The sequence below is a fragment of the Podarcis melisellensis genome (genome assembly GCF_964234715.1).
Source record: "Podarcis melisellensis genome assembly, chromosome: 8".
NCBI classification, from domain to species: domain Eukaryota; kingdom Metazoa; phylum Chordata; class Lepidosauria; order Squamata; family Lacertidae; genus Podarcis; species Podarcis melisellensis.
In genome coordinates this window covers 39,587,119-39,603,374 of record NC_138540.1, presented here as the reverse complement: position 1 = coordinate 39,603,374, position 16,256 = coordinate 39,587,119, and the positions used below count along the sequence as shown (strand labels likewise).

Here is a 16,256-nt window from a genome sequence, read left to right as displayed (position 1 = left end):
AATTCCCATCATCCCTAGCTAACAGGACCAGTGGTCAGGGATGATGGGAACTGTAGTCCCAAAACATCTGGAGGGCAAAGTTTGCCTATGCCTGGCCTAGATCCTGCTTCTGATCAATTCTCCCTAATCTAGCTCTAACTTCAGCCTCCTGACCAGCTTTTAACTCCCCAAAAGAGCAGTGGCATGAACAAAATCAATATCCCTCTGCTCCAGCTCTATTGTTCAGAGGCAGTATTGGTCTGAACACCTGTTGCCAGAGACAGCAACAGCAAGAGATGGCTATTGCATTCATGCCCTGCTAGAGGTTTCCCAAAGACATCTAATTGGCCACAGTGGTAAGCAAGATGCTGGACTGGATAGGCCAACAGGGCACCTTTTATATTGCTTGCTGGATCAGACCACAACCTTCTCTCAAGTCCAGCACTCCGCCTCCAGAAAGGAACAGGGAGACCTGAGTTTGAATCCCTCTCACTCCATGACCTGTGTTGGTCCCTATCTCTTAGGCTAACCTTCCTCACAAGGTTATTGTAGATGTGTGTGTGTGGAGTAGGCACAGCCTTAAATGTTGTTTGGCCTATCTTTTGCAGAAGAGTTCAATTTGACAGTCCTGAACTTACTTGAAACTGCAGTTCTGAATTTTGTACCCCTTTGAATTTTGCAATGCAGTTTCCACATTTTTTAAAAAAAATTGCATGTTTTATAGTTCAAATGCATTTCAGGCAAGTGTTTTATGGGTAAACTGCACTGGAAAACATTGGAAAATGCGCATTTGAAGGAAATATATGCAAACAATGTGTCCAATTTAAATGCAATCTTTTCATGCATTCTTTCAAAGAAATCTGCACAAAACCGGATTGAAGAGATCAAGGTAGGACGCCAGGAGAAATGAAATGGGGTGAGCTTAGGCTGACCCATCCACCCCTGCTTGGGGGACCCTATGAATGCTGCCTAGAGCAACCTGGAGGAAAAGCATCATAAACCTCGCCAATGCTATCCAGCACTGCATGGGTGACACTCCATTTGCCCAGTGGGGTTTCCTGTTCCCCTTCTCTTCATGCACACAAACCCACACCCCAAAAAATCTCCTTCAAAAGGTTCTCCAACCATCTGGAGAAAATTTTGAGGGTGTATGGTGCTGGGACTGTGGGGAAGAAATTAGATGGGGGGGATCCCATTGTGCCAGTGGAAGTCTGCCATGCAAGCCGAAAGGCAACACTGGATGCAGCCCTATATAAATACGTTCAGAGAGAAAAGTCCTGCTGTGTCGCACACAATCCAGATGTGGGGACAGGCAAACACTTTAATTACTCTCCCCTCCTTATCCCATCCTGACCTCGAAGAGAACTGTCTGCTCTTTATGCAGCTTAAGCTAACAGCACTGTCTAGCGTTGGCCTCCAGCTGGGAGCTTGGCCGCTGCTCTTCTGTCTTGTGATAAAGGGGAGCACAAGCAGAGTTCTCTCCCAGCTTATGATTTCCAAGGTGCCCCTGTGCAGGGAAGCAGAGGAATGACCCGCTATTCACTTTGGAAGACTCGAGATCATTAAGCCACAGCAGGATCCCCTGTCTCTCTCTCTCAATCAATCAATTATGTAGCACAATGGCTAAGCTGCTCATCCCCCACCCTGAAGCTAAGCCATGCCTTTCACTGCCGCATTGGGTCAGGTGCCTGGTGGGTCAGGAAGAGGTTCCCCATTCCTTGTGCTATAGTGGGGGGGGGGGGTAAGGGAGAAGCCTGATAGACCAGAATTCTCATCAAGTGGTGGGTCCATGAACACCACATCCCTCCATGATTTGCGGTGCTTCCTTTTTTGGATAAATTCATTCCCAAGGGATGCCTCTTTCCAAGATGCCCAACAGCTTGGATGCCTTTAAAGGAGGATCAGGCCAATTCATAGAGGATAAGGCTATCAGTGGCTGGGTTCTACCACCACTATTGAAGGCAGTATGGCTCTGAATGCCAGTCACATGCAGGAAGAACACTCATGCCACTCATGGCCTGCCTGTGATATTCCCAGTTGGCCATTATGAGAACAGGATGCTGGACTCGATGGGCTATTGGCCTGACCCAGCAGGGCTCTTCTTACATTTCTAAGGAGTCTGCATTGGTCTGTCTAGCTCAGTAATGTCCTCACTGACTGACAATGGTGCAACCTGTATTTGCCAGTATGTGGTTGAATCCCACCTAAGAACAGTGACAGCCTGGCAGCATCAGTGGGGTTGTGGTCCAGGGTTTCTGCAGCAGGGTCCCTGTCTCCAGCATCCAGTCAGCATGAAACGGGAGCCTTTTGAGCCAAAGCTAAGTATTTAAGAACACCGAGAACAGAAGGTGCTTCCATTTCAAAAGAATGGTGTGCCGCTTCTGTTCTAAACAAGGGAACGTCATGGAAAACATGTAACTCCAAGAGAAGATGTTGGATTGCACCAGGTCATTTGCCAATGTATGTGTACAGAAAATAGTAGCTCTAGCTGAACAGCAACACATGGAGGTTCTGCACTGATTTGTGCAAAGCACCCCTAATTATTAATATTGTATAATGACAATATTGTTGTAAAATCTTAGAAAGCTGCATAATCTTGGAAGGGTGTGAGGGGACTTGATGGTGACTGTCACGAAGGTATCCTGTGCTTCTGAATTGGCCACTGTACTCCTGGGAACCACGATTAAATCGGAAACAAAAGCAGAGCAGGAGCAGCGTTCGCTGTTGTTGCTGGCACCCATCTGTCTCAGGAGACAATGGAGTGCAAGAAAGCAAAAGTAGCAGAGTCAGTAAAGAAGGATGGCCCCAAAGGCTAAGTACAAAGGTTCTTCCCCTGGGATAAAAGAAGAGTGACATACAAACCAGCTGAGATAGCAAGCAGGGGATCACCAGAAGGATCTTAATAATTGGGTAGGGTATGCCTGGAAGAGGCCCTTTCTCTGGTATACCTGGGCTCCCAATTATTTAGAGCTTTCTATAACACCACCGACCCCTCAAATCAAACTCTCGTGGGCTCACAGCATCTGAGATGCCTTCCAAAAAGAAAATTGCCCAAACAAAACTGTGTTTGTGTTGGAAGTTTTTGGTATGCGCCTGAAGTTCTTTTGAAAGGATCTTGCTGCCATCTAGGCAGCTGAATAAACTTTGCTTTTGTTTTAAGCAAGAGGGTGGGAGTGGGGAGGAGGAAGGAGGAAACTGTAGGAGCATGGCCGCCTTTTCAATCCGTCAGGCTTAGGCTACGGATGCCGCGTCAACATCTGGGATGGATCAGAAAGCCATGAGTCGGCAGAAAAAATGCCTCCTGGTGCAGACCCAGGAGAAGCCTCATGTGGAAAAAGAATCTGGAGGGATGGAACCAAAGGGAAAACCTTTGCTATGATCAGTTGAAGTGATATTTGATCTGGGAACAAAAGCAGAGTCACCCCTGGCTTGAGGCAGGATTGGCCAATAAAAGAAGCCCCTGTTCTGCCACACTTATTGCACAGAGTCCCATCAGCTACAGTTTCCCAAGAGCAAACTGCCTTCTTAGAAAATAAGGCCTGGTGTATCTGTGCATGAGCACAGCATTCAACAGGTGAAACTATCAGATGGATGCTTGGCCAAGTGCTAAGCTCAGAGCATCGTTCTGGGTTTTTGCAAAGAGATTTCAATCTATGCTGTACATAGAACCCTGAGGACTGGGATTTGGAGAAAGGACTATAGCTCAGGGGTAGAGCACTTGCTTTGCATGCAAAAGGTCCCAGGTTTAATCATCAATGGCATCTCCAGGTAGGGTCAGGAGAGACTCTCGTCTGAAACCTGGGAGAGCCACTGCCGGTCAGTGTAGGCAATACTGAGCTAGGTGGACCAGTCACCTAACTTGGTATAAGGCAGCTTCTTGTGTCCCTGTCTCTGTATTTTATTGGGGAGGGAATGTAGATGTTTTGCCTGCTCTTTGAGGAGGGGTTTCTCTGCATTGTCGGTTTGTCTTCTGTGAAATGGGTACATTGGCAGATTCTGAAATGTGCCCCTAATCTCCCTCCAGAAAGGTTGGGGACCCCTGTCTTTATATTACAGATCTACTTAAAAACTTGATAGGTATTTGAACTGTGCAGCTCAATAAACAGATAATGGTTAATTCTCAACCGGGAGATGGGATTAATCCTTCCAGCAGCCACAGCAGCCCATGCTGAACACACATTCTCAACACAGAGATTTGTCCCATGTTGAAATCAGCTCATAGGATCTATTAAAATTATAGCCCACTTAGCTTATAGGCCATAGAAGCCTATTCATTCTACCCCAGCCCAAATAGTCAGCCCTTCTGATTCTTAAGAGTACATAGCAACCCACGGAAGAGCTGACTAGTTAAGGATATTGTTTTCCCTTTTTGCATTTAGCAATTCTTACACCATTAACCAAAATGAACAACATGTTCTCTAGTTGTTCTTCAGCATCAGCTACGTTCCTGCAAAAATATATGATAGCTGCAATCCTGTACATGTTGTTCCAGAAGTAAGCAAGCCCCACCAAACTGAGTAGGATTTAGGCTTGTGTAAACATGCATAGCCCTGGATTAGTACAGAGCAGTCCTATGCATGTCTACCCAGAAGTACCGTTTAATGAAACTTACTCTCAGGTAAGTATTTACAGGATAGCAGCCTAAGTCGTGCAAATCTGCTGAAGACTGCCATCCGCCATGGGTTCCTAATAGAAAGAGCATGATGGAAAATGAGGAGTTTCAGAAGGGCTGAATAGATGGAAGCAAGCCTGTTAGGATGTGCCGGCTTTAGAATGAATGATGCTGCTTTAATATAACTTGTAAGCAGCTTGCTATTTCACACAATAGCAGCTTGTTTAAGGCAGGCAGTGCAGAACCTGTTGGACTTTACCCTTCATCAGCCCCAGCCCAGAAGATTCATAGCTCAGTGGAAAAGCCTCTGTCTTGCATGCAGAAGGTCTCAGGTTCTATCCCCCAATGGCATCTCCAGGTAGGGCTGAGAGAGTCCTCCTGCCTGAAACCCTGGAGAGTTGCTGCTAGTCCGTGTAGACACTACTGAGTTAGATGGACTAATGATCTGACTCAGTGTAAGACTATGTTGTATGGTCCTATCATAAAGGGAGCTGGAGTCCAACAACATCTGTGCAGCCACAGGTTCCCCCCATTCCTGATTAAAAAAACAACAACTCATCCAACATCTAGACAGGTAAATACATTATTGCTGAGAACCAGTGTGGTGTATTAGGAACCGGGAGATCTAAGTTCAAATCCTCAGTCATCTAGGAATACTGGTCCAGTCACTGTTTCTCCTCCTAACCTACCTCAGAGTGGTGTTGTGAGGAAGAAATGGGAGAGGGGAAGAACTATGTCCACTATCTTAACTGGGAGGAAAGATGGGGTTTAAATATCAGAATAAATTAAGATAACTATGCAATATTTTCCAACAATTATTCAAATTATTACATCTTGGGTCTATTGGTACTCAAGTCAGCAGTTTTTAAATGAGCTAATGTGGGAGGAAGAGAAAGTAGGTTGTATGTCATGCTGGCCCTACTCAGAGTAGACCCATTGAAGTTAATAGGAATCATTAATTTTAGGTGCATTGTTTGCAGCCAGTCCACAATCAAGAACAATGTAAATTCTTTAGTCATCTTCACTGAAGCATTTACTAGCAGGAAACGCATGGAACAAAGGCTATCCATGTATAAGATGAGAAGAGGTGAAGATTGCACCAGATGCTCTGCTGTGTTCCATAAAACATTGAGCAAAAATTATCTGGTTCAGGAGATAGACATACCAAGGGCTCAGCCCTTGTGAGGAAGCAAGTATATAGCCTAGCAGACACAATGTTGGCTTTTGGACTGGGTTCAAGTCATAAGTGGAGAAATATGAGCCTGTCAGTCACACTCTTTCAGTTTGCATAGAGCTGGCATGGATGGATGTGGATGCATGTGAGTTTCATTTAATAAATAAACTCAGGCACCTTTTCATTTAAAAAAAAATACACACAGCTATAAAGCAAAGTGGAAATACAACTTAATTTCAGCTCCATCTAATAATAATAATTGCACTTGTTTGCCACTTTCTTTAAAAAAAAAATTCTCAAAGGGATGTATCTAGAGCCAGTATGGTGCAGTGGTTAGAGCATTTGACTTAGACCTGGGAGACCAGGGTTCAAATCTCCACTTAGTCATGAAGCTGAACCTCACAGGGTTGTTGTGAGGATTAAGTGAGGAGGGGAAGAACTATGTATACCACCTTGAGCTCCTTAGAAGAAAAGGTGGGACATAAATGCAATTTTTAAAAAACCAAGTCCTCTTTGGAGTAGACCATTGAAATTAATGGACCCAAGTTACTGGTGCCCATTCATTTCAATGGGCCTAGCTCTAACTTAAGTTGGATGCAATCCAAAAAGCAGGCTGAAAATGCAAGCAAATAAAAGCATTACACAAAAAAAGAAGACACAAAAATAAAAGCACAGAGCCAAAATGGACAAAACTACCCCATCCCTCTGAGGAAGCAGATGAGGGGAAGGAGTCCCGATTCACTGGCTATAAATCTCCAGAGCCCCTGAGACTGATCTCTAAGGATCAGGCTTAGAATTCTCACTTAAAATGCTACGCCCTCTGGATTCTCTAGGGGCAAGAACACCGATTGTAAAAAAATAAAAATGCTTTTTTTAAAGGAAGAAAATCGGCACTCACCTTTGCAAAGTATGGAGGAGGAGGGGGAAAGAGACCCTCTTTGTTATATTTACTCCTCTGGAACCTGCGGATGGCGAAGTCTCTTTTTTCAAGTATTAGGAGAGGCGGACAGACGAGAAGCGGGAAGAAGAGTGTCTACTCCTTCTCTCTCCCAGGACCTCAGAGCAACTGTGGCAGAGCGATGTCTGGTCTCTTGCTTTATAGCATCCTGTCTTTCCTCCTCCTCCTCCTCCTCCTCCTCCTTCCCCCCCCCCCTCACTTCCCACCCCTTATGACAAGATACGAGTGAATCATTTCTCTTTCCCTGGAAGATGCGCTTTCTTAGAAGAAGCATCTGAGCCTCTGCAGGAGAGAAGGGGCTTTGCACTGAAGGGGAAGTTCAACAGATTTGACTGAAACTCCCTCCACCAAAAAACAAAAACAGAAAACCGCCTCTCCTCTCTTCCCATCCCCGCAATCTTCCCTGAACAGAACCTAACGTGTGAAGTTAAAAGGAGACGGTTAGGGCAGCTGAATAATCGCTGTCAGATTTTTTTTCACTGCAATCCTTTCTCCAAAGGTGTTGCACTTGCCCCAACAAAAAGCGCCAGGCAGAAGCGTAGACAGGAGCAATCCATTTTGGTAACCAGAGTGAAATGGGCAAGCTGGCTAGACGTCTCCTCCTGCCTGAGAAAGTGGATTGGCGAGATAAGGGGGCGAGGGAGGGACCCTAGACCGGGAGCGAGCGAGCGAGCTTCGGGCTTGTGGTGTTTACTTTGCGCGTGTTTTACTAGAATCCCCAGATCCATCCATCAAGCGGACCCAGGCGCAAAAGCGCTCGGAGTCCAGGAATTGGTTTTAAGCAGCAAAACTGGATGTGGGAACTCACAGTTCTGAGTTCTCCAGCAATTTTATTTTTATTTAATCTACTTCTGGCTAGTCCGAACTATCTTCATTCCAGCAGGGCAATTTTAGGGCGGGAAGAAATTGGGTGGAAAGCATCCTGAGATCTGCGGGTAGATCCCGGATCTGCCTGCCCCTGCCTTCACTTTCAGAGGAAGGCACGAACCGACCTCTTTGGCCGGAGTGGCTGCTGCATTGGCCGCGCGCCTCCTCCCTACAAATGCTCATGGCGTTTCTGCAGGCGCTGCTTCCCTCCGGCTCTGAGATGCTGCTATGGCTGCCCTCGGCTCCGAAACGCGGTTTCCCCACTGCCCAGGCAGGCTGACTGGCGGCGCTGCTGGGAGTCTCCTTTCCGAAGCTGCGAGTGGTTGACCGGGTGAAGGAGCATAGGAACATGAGACGCTGCCTTATACCGAACCAGACCATTGGTCCAGCTAGCTCAGATGTTAAGTGCACTGGCTGGCAGCAGCTCTCTTTCAGAGGAGACTTTCCCAGCTCTCCCTGCATGGAGATGCTATGGGGGATTGCACCAGGGGGTCTGCATGAGACAGAGATGCTCTGTCACTGAGCTGTGGCCCTTCCCATACCTCTTGCCTTTGCAACCTCACTGGTGTACTTAGCTGAGATGTAATGAGCTATTCCATCTGCAGTCAAGGTCACTGCCAGACAATCTGTTCATTGAGCATTTGCTCCGATTGGCTTAGGACATTTCCAGCCTGTCACTGTTTTTTAAGATGTGATGCAATCACATGCCAGCAAGTTCAGTTTATGCAATTACAGTTGATTGGGAGGTCTTGCACAGTAAACTGCAGGAAGTGAAGTGATGGGGAAATGCATTGCAAAGCATGAATACAAAAACACAAGAAGAGCCTGCTGGATCGCACCACCTCTGGGAAGCTCACATCAGGATCTGGCCACAGCAGCGCTCTGCCCACCTGTGATTCCCAGCAGCTGGTACCCAGGAGGAAATGGAAACAGAACATAGCATCATGGTGGGGCTGTGGTCTAAACCACTGAGCCTCTTGGGCTTGCCAATCAGAAGGTCGGTGGTTCGAATCCCCGCGACGGGGTGAGCTCCCATTGCTCGGTCCCTGCTCCTGCCCACCTAGCAGTTCAAAAGCACGTCAAAAGTGCAAGTAGATAAATAGGTACCGCTCCGCTGGGAAGGTAAACGACGTTTCCGTGCGCTGCTCTGGTTTCAGTGTTCCATTGCAACAGAAGCGGCTTAGTCATGCTGGTCACATGACCCAGAAAAACTGTCTGCGGACAAACGCTGGCTCCCTTGGCCTGTAAAGTGAGATAAGCACCACAACCCCAGAGTCATCTGCGACTGGACTTAACTGCCAGGGGTCCTTTACCTTTACCTTTTATCACTTTGATGCACTGTTGTCTAACTTTCTCACAAAGAAATCAGAGTAACTGCTCATTAAATAGCCAAAATGCAATACAGAATTTCACAAAGCACTGTGGAATGCCTTCCCTATTGCCCATTGTGAAACACCATCCATCTGTTGTTTCAGGTGTCTTATAAAGATATTTATTTTTCCACAGGATTTCCCTGTTGTGGATGAGATCAGATGCTGTTATTACTGCAATTCCGTTTTCACCTGTTTTTAAAATACTATTTTAAATGTTTTAAATCTCTCCTTTTACAATATTTGATTGCTTTTTAGATGTATGTTTGTCTTCTTCTCAGAGACTTTAAAATAGCAAGCAATTTAGAAACGTGAAGGAAGGGAGGGAGGTTAATTCCATGCTCTTGTGCAACAAACATACTCCCACTCCCACCCATTTTTTGTGTGATCAGGAAGGTGTGGAATAATAATTGCTTGACACAGCTTATCAGCTTCCTACAAACAAATCAGCAAGTGTAGCCTAAACTTCCTGCAAACTTTGTGCAAACAGATCAGGATGTTTGCTCTATCAATAATCAATGTGGAAGTGATTTGAGTCCTGATTAGGTGGTTGTTGTTGTTTTGCATCAGCCTCTGAATCTCTTGTCCATTTCTTTCAGAGTACCTGGGCATGCTGCAGAATGCAGTGCCAGTGAGACTGCAACCCACATTCTTTTCTCCCTCCCAGATTGACTCATTTGAGATAAACAGGGCAAGCCACTGCCTAAGTTGCCACAAACCTTCCAGAAACATGCAAGTGTCATAAGCTATGAAAGGAGTGTATGATGCAAAAAGTAATCAGAAAAAACCCGAGCCCAAGAAGCTGGCATGTTCATTGACCATGTTTCTAAAGAGGCAGCTTCCTGTACCATGAAAAACATTAGGGGGAGCTCTGATGCTATACTCAAGAGCTGTCCCACTTGAGGAAAAAATGATATTTATTATTACTTTATCAAAAAGGATTGATGGTTTCACCGTCATTCATATTCCAAGACAGTATGTCTAGAAAAAGATTGTGAGACTACACATTGAAATATTTGATTGATTGATTGATTGATTGATTGATTGATTGCTAGCAGCTTGGCTAGTCCAAAGTACTTTTATTAGGACCAGGTTTTATTAGGCAGGTTAAGATGACAACTTATGCAGAGCTGGCCAAATTAACAGGAAGAATACGAGACCAGGATGAACAATTTATTGGGGGGGGGAACCAAGTACTTTTATTAGGACCAAACAAAAGGTCAAGAAATAGTGAGCAAGCTTTCATGATTTCCAGGACAAATGACGAAGCGTTCTAGAGAACAGGATGCTGGACTAAATGAGCCATTGGTTTGATGCATCAGACTCTGTCTGTGTTCTTATGAAGAACTCACAAGGTGGCTCACTATTTTGGAGACAGGTAGGAACAACTCATAATAAAGCTCTTTCCCAGTGGTGGATTTTTGGCCTTCAAAAAGTGTACTAGACTGGTCAAGAATGGAAGAAGACCCCTGTTGGATCAGAGAGAATGGTTCATCTATCTCAGTCTTTGGCCCTCCTTGCTGGGGCTGATAGAAGCAGCAATATCTGGAAGGCCCATCCAGTCTGGCCACCTGCTTCATACAGTGGTTAAGCATTACCTCCACAATCAGCATATGAAAGCCACCACTCCTTGTGCTGTTGTTCTCCAGCAACTGGTATTCAGTAATGCATTCCCTCTGGCCGTGGAAGTTCCATTAGGGATCGTCATGACTAATGGTCATCTGCAGACGTCTTCTCCATGAATTTGTCTGTGATACCCCTTTGATACCATTCTTTTTTTAAAAAAAAAATATTTATTGAAGTTTCAACAAAATTACAAAAATAAAAGAAAATAAAACAAAAAATGCAAAATACAGAAAAATAGAAACAATTAAAAACAAATCAATTTTTCCATATCTTATCTTTCATTTACTTGTTTCCTTGACCTCCTCACACCTCCCATTTTTATCTTAATCATTTATCTTAATATATTGTAACTTTACATTCTCACCTATTAACAATCCATTTTTACATACTCCTTTGTAACATTACTGCTAAAACCACATAACATCATTCCAACATCCTTCTAGCAATCATTAATTTTGCAATGTTTCTGTAGATAGTCTTTAAATTTCTTCCAATCTTCTTCTACCGACTCTTCTCCCTGGTCTCGGATTCTGCCAGTCATTTCCGCCAGTTCCATGTAATCCATCACCTTCATCTGCCATTCTTTCCGGGTGGGTAGATCTTGTGTCTTCCAACACTTTGCGATGAGTATTCTCGCCGCTGCTGTAGCATACATAAAAAAAAATTCTATTCTTTTTTAACACCAATTGGCCGACCATGCCCAGGAGAATGGCCTCTGGTTTCTTCAAAAAGGTATATTTAAATACCTTTTTCATTTCATTATAGATCATCTCCCAGAAAGCCTTAATCCTTGGGCACATCCACCAAAGGTGAAAGAATGTACCTTCAGTCTCTTTACATTTCCAGCATTTATTATCAGGCAAATGATATGTTTTTGCAAGCTTGACTGGTGTCATGTACCACCTGTATATCATTTTCATAATATTCTCTCTTAAGGCATTACATGCCGTAAACTTCATACCTGTGGTCCATAACTGTTCCCAGTCAGCCAACATAATATTGTGTCCAACATCTTGTGCCCATTTAATCATAGCAGATTTCACCGTTTCATCCTGAGTATTCCATTTCAGCAGCAGGTTATACATCCTTGACAGGGTCTTAGTTTTGAGATCTAACAGTTCTGTTTCCAATTTTGATTTTTCGACCTGGAAGCCAATTTTCTTGTCCAAATTGTATGCCTCCACCCTTTGATACCATTCTAAACTACAGGCTATCACTTGGCAGCAAATTCTTTAAATCAACTGTATGTTCTATGATGTAGAGAAGAGATGGGCAGAAGGGAGACTGGGAACTACTATCTCTGGATGATTTGCAGTAGATTAGCAGAGGTGTCAGAGTCCCAGTTGTCTACCAAAGGCAACAACTGATCTTCCAATGTCATGTATGTCACAGAGGTGTCACAAAAGCCTCAGCACTTCCTGTCGCAGGTTCCATGCTGTGGAACAGAGGCACCCTTGCTTTTGACTTTTAGGTGTCTTTGGAATACATTTTTACACTGGCAAGTCTTTGTAGCAGTTTAATTGTTAATTTTTTTAGCAGTCACTCTAATGCTTCTCTGTATCATTTTTAACAGTGTTTTATATTTTAGGGTTGATATTTTATGATATGGTGGTACAGAAACACTTTAATAAACAAGCAAATCAGTGCCCTTTTGCATTCTAAGTTGGACAAACAGGACATTTGCTACAGGGGAAAAAATCAATAGACACAAATCTGCCATCAGAAATGGCAAAATCCAAAAACCTATGGGAGATCATTGCATCCTCCCAGGACAATCTAATGGACATTAAAGTGGTCATTCTGGAACAAAGGGACTTCACAGGAAGACTGGAACATAAAATGAGTGCATTACAATTCACCAGCATGTGTCTATCACTTCTGGATTGAACTGGGACCATGGATTTTCATCACAAAGCAGGAGTTAATTGACTCATCAATGCCAGGATGTCTGTACTGGCAATACAACTGCTTTTTGACAATGGTCACAGGGTTAATAATACAATTATCACTGTTTGCACTTGTTCCTTAAGACCTCACAGTTTTCAGTTCAGCTATGTGGGTCTGTTCTTGCAACTGAAGATTATATTATGCATTCTATGGAGTCTACAGAAACTTATGCTAAGCTTTAAGGTTCTTACTTCATTGTTTTCACAACAAACTCACCTGACCGCCCCTCCGGAAACAGATATATTTGGTGAGCGTTTTGCTCAGTGCATAAGGTCTCGCTTCAGATACTTTTCATGGGATAAATAGGGAAGGTGAATAGCAGCACACACGCTAAACTGATTGCCAAAGCCATAGCCACCACTGAAGGGGAAGGGATCAGAAGGTCCCAGTTTCAATCCCCAAAGGCATCTCCAGGTAGGGTTGCAAAGAGACTCCTGACTGAATTCCTGGTGAGCTACTGCCAGTCAGTGCAGACAATACTGGCCTAGATGGGCCTGACATGGTATAAGACAGCTGCCTATGTTCCCAAGTTCCACTGCTGAGCTGTGATGTCAGTGGATCAGTGTGGAAAAATTGTGGACAAGAGAGGTTAATGATCCCCTGCCCCACTGATCACCCACCCTTCCACGTTTTGCAAGTGGTTGGAGATGACAGGTCAGTAGAGGGGGGCGGGGGGGGAGTTGCTATATTACTTTGCTGTGCAGTGAGTAAAGGAACCCCCTTTTCCAATGTGCAATGTGGAAATTAAGCAAGTTCCAAGACTGAAGGTCAGGTCTCCTGAATGTGAGCCACTGAACCACTACAGAGTTCTGTTGATTCCAAAAACCATTCAATGGATTTCTTTACCAAAAAAGCTGAGTCAGAAGATGGTTGGCCAAAAAGAGAACTAAGGTGTTTTCCGTTATTATTTTTTTAAAGGAAAAATAAATCAGTTACTGGCAGACACATAATTAATATGCCATAAATTTTGCTCCCTAATCCACTTTTTGGACAGAGCTCTAAAGCCACACAAAGCTTTGATGTGAGACCTTAGCAAAAGGGACAAGGGCGGGGGATTTTGGATTAGGAGAGTGTGTACACATCAATGGAGGCTCCCCCAAAAGAAACAGCTAATAGAACTTTTTAAAACCCAGGAAAGCTCACTCTTCAATAAGAAGGAAATAGGGACAGGGGTGAGGGGGGGAGGGGAATATTTTCAAGAGCAGCATGTTGCATCTAGTGACAGTCATTGAAGTTGAATGTTGGAAGATTCAGGGTGGACAAAATAAAAGACTTCTTTGCACAGCATATAGTCAACTATGGAACTCACTGCCACTGGAGACAGTGACAGCCTCTAACTTGCATGGCTTTAAAAGAAGATTGGACAAATTCAAGGAGGATAAAGCTATCAATGGTTATTGAATACTAGGTGCTAGGAGTCAAAGGTGGATAGAGAAGTGTTGCACTTAGCTCCTGCTTTTTGAACTTCCCACAGGACACTGGACTAGTGTGGCAGGCATTTCTTAAGCTCTAATGTAAAACATGGCTGCTGAGAGGCTGACACAAATCCAGAGCAGTAAGTGCATTGGGTAGGATTTCAGACCTAGGTCACTTTCTCACAGCCTCACCTAGAAAACCACCAGGATCTCATCCATACCATATATTTAAAGCATTATGATACTACTTTAAACAGTCATGGCTTCCCCCAAAGAATTCAGGTCACTAGTTTGTTAAGAGTGCTGAGACCCCTATTCTCCTCACAGAACTACAACTTCCAGAGTTTCCTGTGAAGATGGATTAACTGTTAAGCCACCCTGGGAATTGTAGCTCTGGGAGGGAAACAGGGGTCTCCTAACAACTTTTGGCACCTTTTACAAAATTATGGCTCCCATAATTCTTGGGGAGAAACCAGGGCTGTTTGAAGTGGCATCATACTGCTTTAAAAATGTGGAGTAACTGTGGGCCTAGTGGTTTCATTAAAAAAGGTAAAGGTCAAGTACTCCTAACAATTAAGTCCAGTCGCAGGCGACTCTGGGGTTGCTGTGCTCATCTTGCTTCACAGGCTGAGGGAGCCAGTGTTTGTCCGCAGACAGTTTTTCCAGGTCATGTGGCTAGCATAACTAAGCCACTTCTGGCACAACAGAACACTGAAACCAGAGCAGCGCACGGAAACACCGTTTACCTTCCTGCTGGAGCAGTACCTATTTATCTACTTGCACTTTTTGGTGTGCTTTTGAACTGCTAGGTTGGCAGGAGCTGGGACTGAGCAACGGGAGCTCACCCCACCATGGGGATTCGAACTGATCGGCAAGCCCAAAAGGCTCAGTGGTTTAGACCACAGCGCCACCCGCATACCTGGCTTCATAGACAGGGCTAAGTATTCGGCTCAATCACTGCAAATTTCCAAAGGAGCTCTGCTCATTGTGTACCATACTGCAGAGGCCCAACTGGCCTCAGCTAGAAGCCAGACATTTAGTGTTGCAGCTCCCATGCTGTGGAATGCTCTTCCAGCAGAGATCTGGTAGGAGCCTCACTTTTTATTTCCAGGAGTCGCCTGCAGGCTTTTTTTTATGCTGGCGGCCTTTGCAGCTATAAAAACATTCTGATTAGTCTGTTACTTTAATGATGCCTTTGTTCTGTGTTAAAGGCTTTTATATATACCAATTGTCGTATAGCACCCTGATATTTTCTGCGAGGGTGGTCTATAAATACTTCTATAAAGTATTTATTAAATGAAATAAGTAAGCATTGAAATTCTTTCAAAAATGATGAATGTGATCTGGGTAGTCTTTCCTGCAGAAGATAAACATGACTACAGGAGTTCATGCTCTAGTGATATCAAATCTGGACTACTACAGTGCATCCTAAATATGGGGCTGCCCTTGAAAAGTCAAAACATTTCACACGGTCCAAAATGCAACCATGACAAGGGTGGGGGCTGATTCTTCCTTTATCCAGAACTCTACTTAGGAGTATATTGATTGTATGAGGTATTAAGGGACGGGTAGCATCTCTGGTGGGGGACAGGTTGTGCTCCTTTTGGAGTAGTTCGGTCCCCACCCTACACTCACCTGTGTCTTCTTGAAGCTGTCAGCATGTGACAACAGCCACATCCCAGGAAACAGCTTTGACTGGCTAAATGTAGGTAAGGGCAGCCGATGGGCCTCAAATCCTCAGTGAGTGAGGAATTTTCCCTGCATGCAAAGGCAGGCTCCAACAGACTGGGCAGATGAGACCAATAGTAGGGCCAATGGTCAAGAAGGCGGTTTCTGCATGTGCCATAGAGGGAAATGAGGGGCAGATGGGGCTCGTCAACCTGGGAAAGTAGCCCATCTAGGAGAAGAAAAACTCTGATCCTAAACCTCCACTCCCTTGCCAGCTATACTCATAAGTGAGAAAGGCTTCTGGAGTAAACCTCAAGGAAAAGTCCATATCCGCTGCCTTGTGGGACATCTTCAGAAGAAAGGACTAAGGAGTAAACCCTACCTGCTTTCCTTTGGACCACATCAGCGAGGCTGAGAGGGGAGTCTTGTTGTCTGGGCAACCAATATACACTGTCCAGGCTTGCACCTAACACAGCAAAAACAATGTGGGAGGCAGCAGTTACGAGCTTCCAGTCTCCGCAGGCACAGCAGGCCCTGTGGTTCTCCAACAGGTTGACTTCACCCCTAGAGTAGCACTCCTTTGTCTCTCAAGACAGACAGGTGCCAACAACACAGGAGACCCACCAAACCTCTTGTCTCT

At 44.6% G+C, this 16,256-nt stretch overlaps 1 protein-coding gene across 1 annotated transcript in view; it reads right to left on the bottom strand.

Annotated features, from left to right (window-relative positions):
• CRISPLD2 (cysteine rich secretory protein LCCL domain containing 2) overlaps positions 1–6,850 on the bottom strand; it is a 46,307-nt gene extending 39,457 nt beyond the window's left edge. Inside the window, exon 1 of the mRNA XM_081924076.1 lies at positions 6,664–6,850. The gene's annotated coding sequence lies outside the window, so the exon portion shown is untranslated. The remainder of the gene's footprint in view (positions 1–6,663) is intronic.
• Positions 6,851–16,256: the final 9,406 nt, after the last annotated feature.